At 48.2% G+C, this 12,901-nt stretch overlaps 1 pseudogene; it reads right to left on the bottom strand.

Annotated features, from left to right (window-relative positions):
• Nucleotides 1–8,365: 8,365 nt before the first annotated feature.
• On the bottom strand, nt 8,366–8,480 carry LOC112208267 (small nucleolar RNA SNORA26; annotated as a pseudogene).
• Between the last annotated feature and the right edge of the window lie 4,421 nt (nt 8,481–12,901).

The following is a 12,901-nucleotide window of genomic DNA, read 5'->3' as shown; positions in this document are numbered from 1 at the left end:
AAAAAAAGAACAAGAAAGTATTTATAATCTAGCTGGACGTGGTGGCTCATGCCTGTAATCCCAACACTTTCAGAGGTTGAGGCGAGCAGATCACTTTAGGTGAGGAGTTTGAGACCAGCCTGGCCAACATGGTGAAACTGTCTCTACTAAAAATACAAAAATTAGCTGGGCATGCTCACTTGAACCCAGGAGGTGGAGGTTGCAGTGAGCCGAGATCACGCCACTGCACTCCAGCCTGGGCAACAGAGCTGGACTCTGTCTCAAAAAAAAAAAAAAAAAAAAGAAAAGAAAAGAAAAGAAAAGAGAGAGAGAAGAGAGGAGAGACAGAGAGGGAAAAGAAAAAGAAGAGAAAAAAAATGAGGCTGTAATCCCAGCACTTTGGGAGGCTGACCCGAGCGGATCACTTCAGGTCAGGAGTTCGAGACCAGCCTGGCCAATATGATGAAACCCTGTCTCTACTACAAATACAAAAATTAGCCGGGCATGGTGAAGAGCACCTGTAGTCCTAGCTGCTCGGGAGCCTGAGGCAGGAGAGTCACTTGAACCCGGTAGGCGGAGGTTGCAGTGAGCCGAGATCGCACCACTGTACTCCAGCCTGGGCAACCAAAGAGACTCCGTCTCAAAAACAAAACAAAACAAACAAACAAACAAACAAAAAATAAGGAAAAAGCAAAAAGAAAAGAAAAGAAAAAAAAATTTTAAAAAGAAAGTATTTATGATCCCCCTGCCTTTTTTTTTTTTGAGACGAAGTCTTGCTCTGTTGCACAGGCTGTAGTGCAGTGGCCGGATCTCTGCTCACTGCAACCTCCGCCTCCTGGGTTCAAGTGATTCTTCTGCTTCAGGCTCCTGAGCAGCTGGGATTACAGGCGCGCACCACCACATCCGGCTAATTTTTGTATTTTTAGTAGAGACAGGGTTTCACCATGTTCGCCAGGCTGGTTTTGAACTCCTGACCTCAGGTAATCCACCTGCCTTGGCCTCCCTAAGTGCTGGGATTACAGGCGTAAGCTACCGTGCCTGGCCTCTCCCCCCCTTTTTTTTGATGTGCCATCTTAACCATCCAGGTGTAGGATGTGGGGCCAAACACAGATGTCATTTGGGTGCGCTAAGTCCACAGATGTGTCTCGTTTGGAAGCTATTGATATAAGTTTTTAAGAAAACAAATCTCATCTTGAAACTCTTTAAACCCCAAAGAACAACAGCATTTAGAGGCAAACAAGATTTTTCTTGAGTTCACTCAGTTTAATCATTTAAAGGAAAACATGTTTTGCTTCTGCCGAAATAGAAGCTAGTCACGTGACTCACGTTTAAATATATCCACAGCTCCCTGCGTTCACCTCCCAGGGCAACCAATTTTTCTGGCCACTCTTGATTCCAACACTGTTTCCCAAAACTTGTCATTAGCTCCGCTTCAGCGGGAGGAATGCCAGAGCCAGCATTCTTTCCACTTTGAGAGAACATTTTAAAATCTGCTACATTTGTAGACCTGGCTTCCATCAAATATGCTGAAAACCCAGATTGATTTTATTAGAAGCTTCCCATAATAAGCAAACAACCTAAAAGCTTTCCGCATGACTAATGTCCCTAAGATCGTCTCTAAAAATAAATAAGAATTTTTGTCCGAAAGAGTTAGCAACGTCTCAGGAATATTGGAGAATTGAAATGGGGTGTAATCCTTCTTAAGAAAATATCTGGCAGTCACACCTGCAGCTGAAGGATTCTTTTATGCGGTGATAGTGCTCGTGGGTGCTGGTGATGGTGGGTGGAAGGTGAAGCCCAGTTTGGGAACTCTCTGCTTAACTCTGGGAAAATAGAACTTCCTTTCCTTAAACAAATTAAACCCTGGAAGAGGACTACAGTTGGTGATACTTTTTGGAAGGACTCGGGCACCCGAACGATGTTTTCCTTGGTTTCAGGAATAGCCAGGCATCTACTGCAGATGAAGCCAGTTCCTCCCACCACGACTCGTGGACCAGTCATTACAATAGCCTGCCAAACCAACCCACCTTTCAAAACCCCACTCCAGGGCCCCTGCTTCAGGACTCGCAGATCTACTCTCCCTGCTCAGATATCCTGCAGTTTCCCACCAATCATGGCACTCCCAAGCCGTTACGTAAGAAAGATGTGTTGTGCAGGTGCTGGTTCTTATGAATATGCAGACAGATAATATTTGCATTTGGGTGATAAATGAGACGGCATTTGAAACATAAGCAAGCCATGTTTCTATTTTTAATGCTTAATCGGTAACTTGAGAGAGCCACAGTGCTATTAACGAATGCTGATATGTTTGGACAGCAGCAGCCCACATAATTGCTATTGTCTTTTACCAAAGTGTCCAAGCTTTTGCATTTGGTTTCATGGTTTCAGCATCAAGAGGGGAAAACAAAATATAAGGGCGAATCACCATTATTCATTAAGGACAATTAATGAGTTACAGAACTCTTTTCAATATTTACTCAGAAATAAGATACGTGAGGTCCTCGGGGTTGGCAGGTCCAGGTCATGGCTGATTTGGCGCGTTCTATAACACTGTAAAAAATTCTGACAGTAAAATGACCATGACTTGTACCCCATCTAAACAAAAGGTTTAGCACTGGAATTTACGATGCATACTTTCCATGACTAGAGCAGTTCTCGTTTAGAGGCATCTCATGGCTTCTGGCTCAAAACAGCAGACCGGGTGCAGAGTTGCCTTCTCTTGGTACTTGCGACTTTGCTGGAATTAAGATAAAAGAAAAAGGGATAGAGGAGGAGTTGTAAGAAGGAGGGAAATCACGAAGGAGAGGTTTCAACGCATTTCTGAAAGATGGAAAACTGACAGTAGAGAGCTGCCAGATGACACAGGCTGAGCAATTGCAGTCTATGCCATGATGACAGACGCTGGAGAGGAAACAGGGTCAATGGACTGACAGATGAGACTCCGGGACACAGTCAGCGGGGATAAAAGGAGATGGGAGTGAGAAGTGGGCATCGGACCTAAGGAGTGATTAAGATCTTTACATGGGACGAGGGCATCATCCCCCACTGACTCCTGCTTATATTTAAGAAAAAAAAATGACCAGGTAGCTGATGTGGTTTCACTCCGCTGCCATGTGTATAAGACTCTTTTCCCATTGGATTTTTACTCCGGCTAGGAATTTAGACCGGGGGGCGGGGGTTGGTGGGTTTGTGGGGTGGACAGGCTTCGATTAGCTGAGCAGGCAGGAAGCTGGCCGCCTTGAACTGGAGCTACTTGAGGTTCAGGTGCCCATCCCTGGCCCACTGAGTGAGATGATGTTTGTGTGGGACTGTCCTGTCTCCAGGGGCAATGCACACAGCAGCTGAGAAAGGTCCAGTACAGTGTCCACAGCCGCTGGCCTCAGTGAACGTTAAGCTTCCTTCTCCTTGCAAATCTGCTACACAAAGTGATCTGTGAGCTGACTCCCCTGTCCATGAACCCACAGTTTTGAGCGTGAGATTTGGAGGCCACTCAAAACATACTCGGACCCTAGGCTTTGGTGGGGTCATTTATCATCCTGAGGACAAGGTTTGAGGGGAGAGGGAGGGCAGTGCTGGGAAAGGGAATTGAGTCTGTGTAAATTTGACCATTAACATGTAATATTTATTACAGAGGTTAACCTTTAAATACTGTTGGCTAAAAAGAGTGTGCAACAAACATAAAATGTCCAACTTTAAGCTCAAACCCCCCACTGTGAATATCAACTTCTCTAATGTGGAAGCTGCCCGGTGGGGGTGGTCACCTCTGCACACGAACATCCCATGGTCCCAGACACCTGGGAAGATGCTTAAGTTCCTTCTTCTCATTAGAGAGCTGAGAACCAACCAGTCAATTAATCAGCTCAAAGGAATAGAGTGCTGTAGTCAAGGCCCAGATTAAATATTAAAAGCGTCTCTTAGCTCTTTAATTTGTAGCTGTTTAACTTGGTAAGTGGAGTTGAAGTCCCAGCCTGCTCATGGCGATTACTGATTAATGCCTGTGCACATTTGTACAAGTCTCCCTGGCTGCACGATCCCTGTCCTCTGGAGTGCAACTTTCCTTCACCGCGCAGTCAACCTCCACCCAATGGGGACAGCTGACACTTCGAGAGGCCCTGCCCTGACCCTTTACCGACTGTGGCTCGTTAAATGAGCCTCACGGTAACCTTGTAAGATAGATATTTTCTGCCTCTATTTTACAGATGGCAAAACTGAGGCTCCGAAGAGTGGGGAGCTGGCCTAAGGTCTTGAAGCCAGTGACAGCCAGAGCTGGGACTCAAGCCACTCTCTCTCCAGACCCCATGGTTCTTTCATGATGCTATCTGTACCCAAATAAACGACAAACCTAGCAGAATAGACCAGCCGAGCTCTGAATATATGCAACTATTACCGTTACCCTGGGCCACCATGTAGGTGGGGTGACTGATATGGTTTGGATTTGTGTCCCTGCCCAAATCTCATGTTGAAGTGTATTCCCGGCAATGTTGGAGGAGAGACCTGGTGGGAGGTGACTGGATCATGGGGGTGGACATCCCCCTTGGTTTTCTCGTGATAGTGAGTGACTTCTCGTGAGATCTGGTTGTTTAAAGTGTGTCCCCCTGCCTACTTCTTCCTGCTCTAGCCATGTAGGATGTGCTGGCTTCTGCTTCGCCTTCTGCCATGGTTGTTTCCTGAGACCTCAGCAGCCATGCTTCCTGTACAGCCTGCAGGACCGTGAGCCAATTAAACCTCTTTTCTTTATAAATTACCCAGTCTCGGGTAGTTCTTTTTTTTTTTTTTTTTTTTTTTGAGATGGAGTCTCGCTCTGTCAACCAGGCTGGAGTGCAGTGGTGCGATCTCAGCTCACTGAAAGCTCCGCCCCCCAGGTTCACGCCATTCTCCTGCCTCAGCCTCCCGAGTAGCTGGGACTACAGGCACCCACCACCATGCCTGGCTAATTTTTTTGTATTTTTAGTAGAGATGGGGTTTCAGCATGTTAGCCAGGATGGTCTCGATCTCTTGACCTCATGATCTGCCTTCCTTGGCCTCCCAAAGTCAGGTAGTTCTTTATAGCAATGTGAGAACAGACTAATACAGTGACCACCTATTTCTGTTTCCCCAGAACTGAGAATATTCGCAGGTCATGGTGGTCAACCAGATTAGTTGGTCACCCTACACGTAGGGTTGTACAGGTTGTTCACTAAACAAGAGTGCCTGACCAAGAAGCAAATAGAGGCCGCAAGCCAGCCATGTTCCATTCACCAAGCTGTCCTCATGGAGCAGGGCTGTATCCCCCTAGAGGAAGGTACAATATGGGCTAGCTAAGGCCCTACTAGTCCCTCTGACACTATGAACCCGGAAGTTTGAGCAGCTCAGTGATTTGGGTAATGATCTCATTGTAAACCAACCTCTCTCTTGCCAGGGAATTTCTCCCTCTCCCCTAAACACACACACACATTCCTAATCACGTTCTTATAAACTGTTCAAGTCATGGGAAATGAGGCTGGAGAAATAGGAGAGATCCAAAATGCCATGTCTGATAGCCCTGAACGCTGTTCTCCAAACATCTCCTCCTGGATACACAGCAGGAAGGCACTCCCCGCCCCGTGTGATCAGGTGTCACTTCTGGCCTGGAGCATTCAATCCCGGTGAAAGATGCCATCCAAATTCTCCTTCTCTTGGCTGCAGCAACTGGTACCGCTCGCTATGGTGGCAGCTCCATCAACCGGGGTCCTGGAAGGGGAGTCGTGGAGCAGGTCCCCTGGCTGGCTGGTGATGGACGTGTAGCCTGGCTGACAGCCAAACCTTTGCTGTCAGAAGCCATTTCTGCTGGGGGCCGTTTCTTGCTGTGGCACAGCCCAGCTGTCCTCACTGAGACTTCAAAGTAAGAAAACGTGCACTTGATTCTATGAGCTGCACAGCTCCCCTGGAGAGTAATGGAGTCAGCTTTGCAGTTTTCTTCTTCTTTTAAAGAAACAGAGGCTCACTCTGTTGCGCAGGCTGGAGTGCAGTGGTACGATCACAGCTCACTGCAGCGTTGAACTCCTGGGCTCAAGTGATCCTCCTGCCTTAGCCTCCTGAATAGCTGGGACTACGGGTGCGAGGCACCACACCCAGCTATTTTTTTTCTTTTTTTGTAGGGTTAGGGGTCTCACTATGTTGCCCAGGCTGATCTTGAACTCCTAGCCCCAAGTGATCCTATTGCCTTGGCCTCCCAGAGTGCTGGGATTACAGTCCTAAGACCCTGTTTCCCGTACCTGGTCTAGGTTTGCACTTGTCAAAGCTCAACCTTCTGTATCTCTTCGGGGGTTTTAAACATGAGTAAGTTTGATAGTGGACTTAGTCTTAAATACATTCTTAGAAACTAAGATTTTAATCATTGTGATTATACTTTTTTTTGGTAAAAGTTACTTTAATGGTAGTCACATAAAATCTCTCTGGGTAATAAGCAAATTCTCATTCCTACATATTTTTAAAATTTGACATTTCTAGTTGGTTGTCGTGGGCTTTCTCTGTCACGGAGCCGGCCCATGCTTCTGTGTAGCTTTGCGGCCTTCCCAACTGTAAAGCAAATCCCCACATCTCAGCCCATTCCCTTCATGGCCCCTCAGAACTCAAAGTCAGTGGGCGCTGGGTAAAACAGGGTGTTAGTGAAAGCCAGATAGGCCATTGAAGGCGCCAGGGACAAAGAGAGGGGATGTCTACCCAGGTGGGAGGTGAGTCATCCTTTCTACCATCCAGACACACACATCTGACATCTTTTTTTTTTTTTTTTGAGATGGAGTTTCCCTCTTGTTGTCCAGGCTGGAGTGCAATGGCGTGATCTTGGCTCACTGCAACCTCCGCCCCCTGGGTTCAAGCGATTCTCCTGCCTCAGCCTCCCGAGTAGCTGGGACTGGAGGCGTGTACCACCATGCCTGACTAATTTTGTATTTGTAGTAGAGACGGGGTTTTGCCATGTTGGCCAGGTTGATCTCGAACTCCTGACCTCAGGTGACCTGCCCGCCTTGGCCTCCCAAAGTGCTGGGATTACAGGCATGAGCTAGTGCTCCCGGCCTCATCTGACATCTTTCCAGTCCTGAGAGGTGTGTTTTTTTCACTCATAACTTGGTCATGGCTGGGAGCTGTGGCTCGCATCTATAATCCCAGCACTTTGGGAGGCTGAGGCAAGCAGATCACTTGAGGCCAGGAGTTTGAGACCAGCCTGGCCAACATGACGAAACCTCATCTCTACTAAAATACAAAAGTTACCTGGGCGTGGTGGCTCACACCCATAATCCCAGCTACTCTGGAGGGTGAGGCATGAGAATCGCTTGAACCCAGGAGGCAGAGATTGCAGTGAGCCAAGATTGCACCACTGCACTCCAGCCTGGGCAACACAGTGAGACTCTATCTCAAAACAAACAAACAAAAAATAATAATAATTTGGTCCCTGTGCCATATGGACCTTACAACTTTGGTGGACATCTCTTCCTTTTATATAAGCATGCTGTGTGTTACAGACCAAAGGTTTGTGTTCCTCCAAAATTCACAGGTTGAAATCCTAACCCCCAGTGTGTTGACATTAGGAGGTGGGGTCCTTGTGAAGTAATTAGGTCATGAGGTGGAGCCCAAGTGACTGGGATTAGTGTCCATATAAGAAGAGACCCGAGAGCTTGCCCCTTTCTTCTCTCTGCATCATGCGAGCACACAGCAAGAAGGCTGTCTGCAAACCAGGAAGACAGCCCTCGCAGGACACTGGATCTATTGGCACCTTGATCTTGGACTTCCCAGCCTCCAGAACTGTGAGAAAGAAACATTTATTCTTTCAGCCATCCAGTCTGTGGTATTCTGTTAGAGCATCCTGAGCTAGGATGGTGTGTTTAAGAGAATGGGAATACTTAGACCTGAAAATGGAGTGTTGCATTCAGGGGTCAGCAATCTGTAGCCACCAAGCCAAATTTAACTTCCAACTGTTGCTGTAAATAAAGTTTTATTGCAACACAGCTACCCGCCCGTTTGTTTGCATGTTTCTCTGGCTGATTTTGCATCACTATGGCTGAGAAATAGTCACCATCTGGCCCTTACAGAAAAAGTTTGCCAATCCCTGGTTTAGTTAATAGTTCTCTGTGTTTCACCCATTAATCCCAGGTGATATGGTTTATTCACGAAAAAGGCAGTTAATATTAACCACCTAAGATCTTTAGTTACTTATTTCTGCCTTCATAGCTAACTCACTGTTCTCACCTGGGGCCTCAGGGAAGATTGTTGAGTTATGAAACCCAAAGTAAAAAGGGGAAATAAATTAGTCTCCCTCATGTTTAAATTCCTCCTTTTGGAAGAACAAAAAACTAGATCTGAAAATCATTTTTCCTTTTCTGCTTCTTCTAAATTTCTTTATTCCTACCAGATAAATGTGTTTTTGTTTTCCAGCTGTGACTCCAGACAGGATCCAGAGAGGGGTTCACAGTCTTCTCTGGGTTTTATGGAGACTTACCTTGCCCTTCTGTGTTAGCCTCTTAAGGCGCTGTGTTAACCTTAGGCACAGGAAGGCAGGAGAATCGCTTGAACCTGGGAGGCCAAGGTTGCAGTGATCCGAGATCACGCCATTGCACTCCAGCCTGGGTGACAAAGACTCCATCTCAAAAAAAAAAAAAAAAAAAAAAAAAAGGCACAGGAAAGGGGGCAGATAAAATGTTAAAAGCATTTCCACTCCCTTGTTCTTTTTCTTCTTCAGACTCTAATAAAAGGATAAAATCTTTTAGATTTCCAGTTTTGCAGCATCAGCACTAGAAATCAATTAAAATCTATTTTTAGTCCACTCAAGAATACTTATCCAAAAAAAAAAGAATAGCTATCCAAATGTTTTGACTACTTAAACTGAAAGCAAACTTACACCAAAATAAAATTATCAGAAAAGAAGCTCAATCTGTTTGCACAAGTGTACACCTCACATGTTCCATTTGATTCAACTCTACAAATGTTTGTAGAGCACCTACCGTGTGATACATTTAGGGATATAGACATGAATAATCCATAATCCCTACCCTCAAGATGCGCAGGGGCCAGTGGAATAGTTAAAGTAACTGGAGAAACATGTAATAACAGGTACAAGATACAAAGGAAGGGCCGTGCACAGTGGCTCACGCCTGGAATCCCAGCACTTTGGGAGGCCAAGGCAGGCGGACTGCTTGAGCCCAGGAGTTCAAGACCAGCTTAAGCAACTTAGTAAGACTTTATCTTTACAAAAAATAAAATTAAAAAAAATTAGCCAGGCATGGTGGTACACACCTGTAGTCCCAGCTACTCAGGAGGCTGAGGTGGGAGGATCCCTTGAGCCCAGAGGGTGGAGGCTGCAGTGAACTGTGATCACACCACTGCACTCCAGTCTGTGCAACAGCGTGAGACCCTGTCTCAAAAAAAGAAAGAAGTAGGAGTTTCTCCAAGCAGAAGAAAAATGAGAAGGGAAGGTACTGAGGTAGTGAGAGGTGACAGCGTGCTGGCAGCCTGCGCTCGCTCTCGGTGCCTCCTTGGCCTCGGAGCCCATTCTGGCCACGCTTGAGGAGCTCTTCAGCCCGCTGCTGCACTGTGGGAACCCCTTCCTGGGACGGCCGAGGCCGGAACCGGCTCCCTCAGCGGGTGGGGAGGTGTGGAGGGAGAGGCACGGGCGGGAACCGGGGCTGCGCATGGTGCTTGCGGGCCAGCTAGAGTTCCGGGTCAGCTAGAGTTCCGGATGGGTGTGGGCTTTGCGGGCCCGCACTCGGAGCGGCCGGCCGGTCCATCGGCCCCAGGCAGTAAGGGGCTTAGCACCCGGGCCAGCAGCTGCAGAGGGTGCATCGGGTCCCCCAGCAGTGCCGGCCCACCGGTGCTGCGCTTGATTTCTCGCCGGGCCTTAGCTGCCGCGCCGCGGGGCAGGGCTGGGGACCTGCAGCCCGACATGCCTGAGTCTCCCCCACCCGCCATGGGCTCCTGCGTGAACTGAGCCTCCTGGACGAGTGTCGCCCCCTGCTCCACGGTGCCCGGTCCCATCGACCGCCCAAGGGCTGAGAAGTGCGGGCGCACCACACGGAACTGGCAGGCAGCTCCACCTGCAGCCCTGGTGCGACATCCACTGGGTGAAGCCAGCTGGGCGCCTGAGTCTAGTGGGGACTTGGAGAACCTTTAAGTCTAGCTAGAGGATTGTAAATACACCAATCAGCACTCTGTATCTAGGTCAAGGTTTGTAAACACACCAATCAGCACCCTGTGTCTAGCTCAGGGTTTGTGGATGCACCAATCAGCACTCTGTATCTAGCTCAAGGTTTGTAAATGCACCAATCAGCATTCTGTGTCTAGCTCGTCAAGGTTTGTAAATGCACCAATCAGCATTCTGTGTCTAGCTCAAGGTTTGTAAATGCAGCAATCAGTGCTCTGTGTCTAGCTAATCTGGTGGGGACTTGGAGAATCTTTATGTCTAGCTAAGGGATTGTGACTGCACCAGTGGGCACTCTGTATCTAGCTCAAGGTTTGTAAATGCACCAATCAGCACTCTGTGTCTAGCTCAGGGTTTGTAAATACACCAATCAACACTTGGTATCTGGCTAATCTAGTGGGGACGTGGAGAACTTTTGACTCTAGCTCAGGGACTGTAAATGCACCAGTCAGCACCCTGTCAAAATGGACCAATCAGCTCTCTGTAAAATGGACCAATTGGCTCTCTGTAAAATGGACCAATCAGCAGGATGTGGGTGGGGCCAGATAAGAGAATAAAAACAGGCTGCCCCAGCTAGCAGTGGCAATCTGCTAGCATAGTGATTTGAGACTGTGAAGGGTTTGTTCTTTTGCTCTTTGCAATTAAATCTTGTAAGTGTTCACTGTTTGGATCCACACTGCCTTTATGAGCTGTAACACTCACCACGAAGGTCTGCAGGTTCACTCCTTGAAGCTGGCGAGACCACGAACCCCCACCGGGAGTGAACGTACAATTCCAGACGTGCTGCCTTAAGAGCTGTAACACTGCAAAGGTTTGCAGCTTCACTCCTGAGCCAGCAAGACCATGAACCCACTAGAAGGAAGAAACTCTGGACATGCTGCCTTTAAGAACTGTTAACACTCACCGCGAGGGTCCGTGGCTTCATTTTTGAAGTCAGTGAGACCAAGAACTCACCAATTCTGGACACAGTAGGACTACTAAGAAAATCAAAAGGGAAGGTGCTGAGGTAGGATTACTAAGGACACAAGACCTTCAAGGAGGTCAGTGTGCCAGGCAAAGACAGAACAGCAAGAGATGGTGCTAATTCCCATGTGGACTAAGTTCTCTGCTAGAATGAGGAAAAGAGCAATCTGATTTTTTTTCTTTTTTTTTGGAAACGGAGTTTTGCTCTTGTTGCCCATGCTGGAGTGCAGTGGTGCAATCTTGGCTCACTACAACCTCTGCCTCCCAGATTCAAGCAATTCTCCTGCCTCAGCCTCCCAAGTAGCTGGGATTACAGGTGCTTGCCACCACGCCCGGCTAATTTTGTGTTTTTAGTAGAGAGAGAGGTTTTGACACGTTGGTCAGCTTGGTCTCGAACTTCTGACCTCAGGTGATCCACCCGCCTTGGCCTCCCAAAGTGGTGGGACTACAGGTGTGAGCCACCGCACGTGGTGTTTTTTTTTTTTTTTTTTTTTGGAGACAGAGTCTTGCTGTGTCGTCCAGGCTGGAGTGCAATGGCAACCTCCACCTCCCGGGTTCAAGCCATTCTCCCTATTCAGCCTCAGAGTAGCTGGGATTACAGGCACCCGCCATTATGCCTGGATAACTTTTGTATTTTTGTAGAGACGAGGTTTCACCATGTTGGCCAGGCTGGTCTTGAACTCCTGACCTCAGGTGATCCATGCGCCTTGGCCTCCCGAAGTGCTGGGGTTACAGTTGTGAGGCTGAGCAATCTGATTTCTAAAAAAGCATCCTGCATTTTGAAGAAAGTGAAATCCAAAAGTGAAGAGAGGCTCCTCCTGCCCCCACGATGGCATTAGGCATATGGCCTGTGCAGCACCACTCGGGTTCTGGATGAGCACACAGCAAACACGGAGTTTTGGAGTCTGCAGTGGAAGGAACCCTGGATAATACTCACTCTGGGAACAGAGCCCTGAAGAAGGTAGTGACTTCTCCAAAGCCACTCAGCACGTGCTCCAGAGCAGTGCTTTGTTGAGGGCTGTGGTGTGCTGGGCACCCTGTGAGGCTCTGAAGTTCCCTCAGCAGCATAATGGGGTAGATTCTGTGAACGTCCACTTGATGGACAGGGCATGGAGTCTTGGGGAACCCAAGATACTTGCCCACAGTCACACGGCTAATCCATGGGGGAGCCTCGGGGTCTCCCTCCAGGGACCATGCTCTCCTGACACCTTCCTTAACCTGAGGCCAGGATCCTGGCTCCCGGCCGTGACCTCCATCACCAGCAAGCCACTGATACTAATAGACCAGCAGACAGTTGCACAAATGGCTTCAGTGGCATCTGTAAAGCATGTGTACCTGTCCTTGAGGGAACTCTCTCCCAGACTGGAGCTGGGTCGGCATCTTCCACTCCTGAAAGGATCACGGTCCATCTTCCAGTTCGTATAACCTGGCACCCACGTGCCCGCCTCTAGTGGCCAAATGCGTGAGGGGATTATTTGGATTTGTGTGGCATCTGAACCATCATTACATTAGGCTCTCCACTGCATCTCTAAGTCCAAATGAGATCTGAACACCAGCTGCCCTTAGAGCAACCTCGGGTTGCCATGGTAACCGGGCCATCCTGCTCCTCTGGACTCCAGCAGTCCAAGTAACACCACTCGGGTCTTGGCTACAAAGCTCAGCTCTCAGCAGGCCGGTCTCTCACCTGTAGCTGCCTGTTTCAGAACACTGGGTGGGGAGCGGAGAGCTTAAGTAAGGTACTTTCCTTGATCTGATCTTCCTCTGATTAGCCTATCAGCTAGTTCACATGCATTGACTGCACACCAGCTGCAT

Source organism: Pan troglodytes, chromosome 12 (genome assembly GCF_028858775.2).
Source record: "Pan troglodytes isolate AG18354 chromosome 12, NHGRI_mPanTro3-v2.0_pri, whole genome shotgun sequence".
NCBI classification, from domain to species: domain Eukaryota; kingdom Metazoa; phylum Chordata; class Mammalia; order Primates; family Hominidae; genus Pan; species Pan troglodytes.
The sequence above is the reverse complement of the archived record's forward strand: the minus strand, read 5'-3'. Positions and strand labels throughout refer to the sequence as shown.